Genomic DNA, 5909 nt, shown 5'->3' with positions numbered 1-5909 from the left:
TGGTCTCTCTAATTTGGTAATTGGAGAAATATGTCCAATATTGTATAATCTATATACACTTTCAGCTTTTTTGTTCATGACAGTGTCTGGCTATGTACAACATAAAGGTCTTGAAGTCTTGCTTCTTCTATCTCAGCCTCTCTATTAGTAGTATTATTTATTTCATGTTTTTATACTATATTATGGTTTTCAGAACAGCTTATATATTTCAAAAATATTTATATATTCAAAAGAAATATAGACGATTAACTAGGGAGGTGGCTGGTAAGAGAACAACAAAGAGTGAGACTGAATGCTTTGCTTGACATTTGTAACTCTTGTATCAAGTTTGAAGAAGAGGACTTTATAAGTTACTCTTTCTCTGAGATGAGTGCTTTTCCAAATTATCACAGCTAATGAACCAAATTCTCACCCTCACCTAATATCTGTGCCACCCTCCAAGCAGAACCATTGTTCATTGAAACAGTTAGTGAATGACTTTATGGATAGACCATCTTATTACATACACTATTTCTTAAATGAATGTAACCTGTTCTCTGTAGACTGAGAATAAAGTCACTCACTCAAGTCAAATTGCTTTGACCATAGCAGGAAATCTGTATCCAAAAATCGTGCCTACAATTCATTTCTTGGTGCAGCAGAACTGTCAACTCTCAGCTTAACTACGATGGAGGTAAAATCCTTTGGGGATGTGAGGATCATTGAAGTACAGCCTTATTACAATGAAATCCAATGTCTAAAAATTGTTCTTATTTTGGGCTTGTACCACAATTAAAAGCCAAGATTTTAAACTCTACTAAATACAAAACAAACAAACAAAAAGACTTTATATATTTATGTTCATTTAAGAAAATACTAGTAGTGATGTATTATTTTGAAATATACAGTTAATATGTTTGGAGTTATTTAAAATTTATATTGAGAAAAACGTATGTATTTTCACTATTGCTGTAGACGAGCATCTACATAAGACTGTTAAATTGATTGTTATTTTAGATCAAACAACTTTTATAATACTTATTTTTACTGTTATAATATTTTATAAATTTTAAAGAATATGACAAAAAATATATTGCAGGTATTGAAGGGGTTCTCTGGGAGGAGTTGGGGTACAAAAGGGAAACAAGAATGTGATTTAATTCTATTTACTTAAAATATGTTTTTAAATGCTAACAAATTCAGGTAAATTGAAATCATGCAACTTTTCTCATCATAATGCAATAAAAGTTAAAAAAATAAAAAATAAAAAATAAAAAAAGAAGAGAGAGTTGAATATGTAAGCAGATGTAGCTGAGGGACCTTTCTAGTGTCCCTGCCCCAGCCTCCCACCGTGCCACTCTTACCCTGCCTACCATTGCATCTTCCTGGGAGTACTCCCACCTTGAGCATGGAGTGATCCCACCTTGAGCATGGAGTGATCCCACCTTGAGCATGGAGTGATTCCCACCTTGAGCATGGAGTGATCCCACCTTGAGCATGGAGTGATCCCACCTTGAGCATGGAGTGATCCCACCTTGAGCATGGAGTGATCCCACCTTGAGCATGGAGTGATCCCACCTTGAGCATGGAGTGATCCCACCTTGAGCATGGAGTGATCCCACCTTGAGCATGGAGTGATCCCACCTTGAGCATGGAGTGATCCCACCTTGAGCATGGAGTGATCCCACCTTGAGCATGGAGTACTCCCATCATGAGCATGAAGTGATCCCACCTTGAGCATGCTCAAGCATTTGAAGACCTTAACTAAGGGTGAAGTTAGAAAAGCTGGACTGTTTTCAGCCCAGGGATGAAGCTTGAGACTTTTAATGATGTAATGCTGTCTTGTTTAATCCACGACTGCACCTGAATCAGCCATCTGAGAACCACCAATCAGAGTGGCTCAGCAAGAGGGCAGTTCTCTTAACAGTCTGGGGCTTTGGGTGGACAGACCATAGAGTGCTCTGAGAGGTACTGTAAGCCTGAAATAAACTGTGATAAGAGAGAGAGGGAGAGAGGGAGAGAGAGAAGGAGAAAGAGAGAAAGGGAGAGAGAGAGAGAGAGAGAGAGAGAGAGAGAGAGAAAGGGAGAGAGAGAGAGAGAAAGGGAGAGAGGGAGAGAGAGATGGAGAGAGGGAGAGAGGGAGAAAGAAAGAGAGAAAGGGAGAGGGAAAAAGAGGGAGAGAGGGAGAAAGAAAGAAGGGGAGAGGGAGAGACAGAAAGAGGGAGAGAGAGAGGGAGAAAGAGAGGGAGAGTGGAAGAGGGAGAGAAAGAGAAGGAGAGGGGGGGAGAGAGAGAAGGAGAGAGAGGGGAGAGAGAGAAGGAGAGAGAGAGAGGGAGAGAGAGAATCTTTTTGAGAAATCAAAATCTGATAGTGCATTAAAGAATTTAGAATTCCAGGTGAAGCCTGCTGAAGCCTTGCCCTCCACCCCCTACCCCCTGTACAGTTTTTTAGGAGCTGTCAGAGGTCTCAGTGTAGGTGGAGAAGTTACAAGCAGCTTGATTACATAGCAAAATAAGGGACGGCCATAGGGAGAGATGAAAACAGATATGTGAGTGGTAGAAATTTCACAATTTTATATTTATTGTTGGGTGAAGTTGGTTATGAGATGTGAAAGTCTTGCATCTAATTTACTTATCAATATAATAAGCAGACACAACAGTTTGTTCTTCGGGTTACGGGAGGGGAAAAAAGATACACCCTGACAAAATACAATCACAAGCAAACAATTTCTGTTCTCAAATACCTTATAGTTCACCCAAACCACTCTAATAAATGACAGTTGCCACCTCTCTGGTTTGTGTATCTAAGAATGATAGAATCTATTAACACTCTCCAGCTGAGGCACTTCAGCCTCCTGCAGTCCAGGGATCGTTCAGAGGCCTGTGAGGTGGGCGGGTGAGTACTTCTCAACTATGGATCGCTGCCATCCGTCCTCTAGGGGATACTGGGCAAGTGTGTTTCAGGAGGCTGAAAGCCACAGCAGTCACATGGGTGCATATGTCTCAAAATTAGTGTTTTGTTCCAAGGAGGCAATGACTGAAGGGGTAAATGAATGAATGAGATGAGATTTGAGACTGGGGCCCCACACCTCTGTCTTGTATATTCTGGGATCACTCTAGTACTTTAGCCTCCAGTTCTGCTGTCATATGAGTTGTCATAGTTTAACTTGTGAGAGTTAACAACGAACACACATAAAGATCTGGATCTACAGACTGGAGAGCTGGTTCAGTGATTACGGTGTGTCTCCCAGGTTCAGCTCTCAGCAGCCATGCTGAGTGGTTCACAACCACCCATACCCAACTTTAGTCCCCCAGCACCTGACAGAGACACATAAATAAAACAAAAGAATAGATCTTAAAAACAAAGACTAAGATTCTGAAGGGAAAAAGAGAAGGGGGTCTAGTTAGTGATGATGAAGTTTGCTGTGAGCTAAAAACGTTACTACCGTGTTACTGTGTATTGTGTGTGGAGTGACTCTTCCAAGCTGGCTGTCATGTGACTTTGAAGCACCATATGATCTCCAGCTTTCTTTATTGACATGAGGATTGGATTTAGAATCCCAATCTGGAGGTTTAGGCACAATTCAAAAAAATCACTTGGACTCTGGAGCAAACTTGCTCCTGGGCGCTTTCTTCTGTCAGTGAAGAGGAGGGCCATCAGGGGACAAGAGAAGGACCTTTGTTAGACTATAAGCTCCTTAAGTGTTTCCTTGTCCCCTAATGTGGTATCTGGGAGCAGTGGATGGCCATTGAACTGTTAAGGAAAGCAGTGGAAATGCCACTTTACCACTTGTGTGGTAGCAGGCCTCAACTGCTTTCTTAACTTTTTTTTTTTTTTTTTGATTTGAAATGTGCAACACAAAATATGTGTAAGGTTTTAGCGTCCTCTGGTGGAGGGAGTTATACTGCCGGAGTCCTTAGGTTTGCTTTTCAGACTCTAGATTCTTACCTGGGTTCAGTATTTTAGGAGTGAGTTATGTCAAATAGACACATTGCACTATGTTGCCAGTGTGGATGTGGTTCCTTGTCATGGCAGAAAGTAGCTTATATGCCAGGGGGCATTGCTTTGTCTCATACTACTGTCCTTCATTCAAAATGTTTGCTTCTAAAAATTTGTCGTTGGTTCCTTCATTACTCTTTGTAAATAAATACAGGGGGACAGTACTTAGATGTGGGTGTCAAGGCTGAAAAGCCTAGGCTAAAAATAAGACAGTAGGAAACACTGCAGACCCTCTATTGAGGAGTTGTATCTAGAATGTAAAAGGGTTGGGACAGGAGATGCTTCAGTCTGAAAAGATGCTTGCCGTCAAGTCTGACAACCTGAGTCCAATCCTTGGAAGCTATATACTAGGAGAAAGCCGACTACTGAAAGCTGTACTCTGACCTTCCCATGAAGGTTAGTGACTGCAGCTACAAGGTAACAAAGCTCCCCACCCCTTGCCCTGTGAGTGCTGTGAGAATTGTAGCTAAGACATGCTGGAGGGACTTGGACATGCTTTCTAACATTTCCTCTGCTTTCTCAGTGAGAATCAAAGAATGGCGGTATGGTTGATTGCTTGGGGTTTACACTGGGTAGCTTTGTCAGATAGCATTTCAATCTTTGTTTCTAAGGTTGCATAGGAAGTGACTGTATCAGTAACATAGATTCAGAAGTCGCAGCAGGAGGAGGACAGCTTGTGAAGCTGTGGCACTGAGAGTTGGTGACAGTCCTAGTGGACACTGAGGATGTCCAGTGTACACACCTCACTAACCTTGTAGCTTACTGTTGTTGCTGTTGTTATTGCTGTCTGAGGCTGTAAATAGAGTCTCACCTACACCTTGTGCATACCAGCTTTTAGTATTTGTGTATGGTTTTTCTAAATGTATTCCATTGACAGTAGGTTTTATCCTCAGTGGCTTTTTGATCTTTAGTGCTCTCAGAACTCCAGATAGTCAGCTCTCAGCAGAATGAACAGACTCCCGTGCGCTCATTCCCTCTCTCTCTCCTTCTTTTAACCTTATTCATCCATTTGTTATCAACTGGGGCTCTAACTCAGTTTTCTCACTTCAGAAAGTATCACTAAAAATCACTTAATAGTTGATAAAGTTGGGCTAGAGAGATGGCTCAGTGGTTAAGAGCACTGACCGCTCTTCCGAAGGTCCTGAGTTCAAATCCCAGTGACCACTGGTGGCTCACAACCATCCGTAATGAGATACAATACCCTCTTCTGGGGTGCCTGAAGACAACTATAGTGTACTTACATATAATAAACAAATCTTTAAAAAATTAGTTGATAAAGTCAACAAATGGCCTTGGAAATCCAGTTAACATCTACTCTCTCCTAGGTGGAGTATAAGCTTGTATCCCATGTTGTAGTGCATATACTCCAACCCACCCATATACACATGTACATCCAAACACATGCACACATGTGTGTGTATGTACACACAAGTACACCTCTACAAACATATGCACAGAAACATAGTACACACACAGACTCACACAAACAAGTGTGCATACATACAAGCACACATACAAAAATATGCACATAAATAGGGACATGACACATGTATACATGCAAATGCACACAAGTATACACACACAGATGCACACTCATGCATGTCATGCATACATATATACACATACACTCACACATACCACTCACACATACATGCACACACATGTGTATACATACATGCATACATAGGTGTACACACACACATCATTGTATGCCCTAGGAAGGCTGTCCCTGGAAAGTGAAAATGTAATGGCCTTATGGATCTGAATTAAGTGAAATTCATTTTATTTTTATTAGTAGTTGTCTTTCATGTGAAATATGATAAATTATATGAAACACTTCTTTTCAAAGCCCATTTGCATTTATAAAGAGATACATAATTATTGGCTTACAAAGAAGCAAAGATATTTCCACCACCACCACCACCATCACC

The sequence above is a fragment of the Mastomys coucha genome, unplaced genomic scaffold, assembly GCF_008632895.1.
Source record: "Mastomys coucha isolate ucsf_1 unplaced genomic scaffold, UCSF_Mcou_1 pScaffold22, whole genome shotgun sequence".
Taxonomy (NCBI): domain Eukaryota; kingdom Metazoa; phylum Chordata; class Mammalia; order Rodentia; family Muridae; genus Mastomys; species Mastomys coucha.
Note: the sequence above shows the minus strand (reverse complement) of the source record.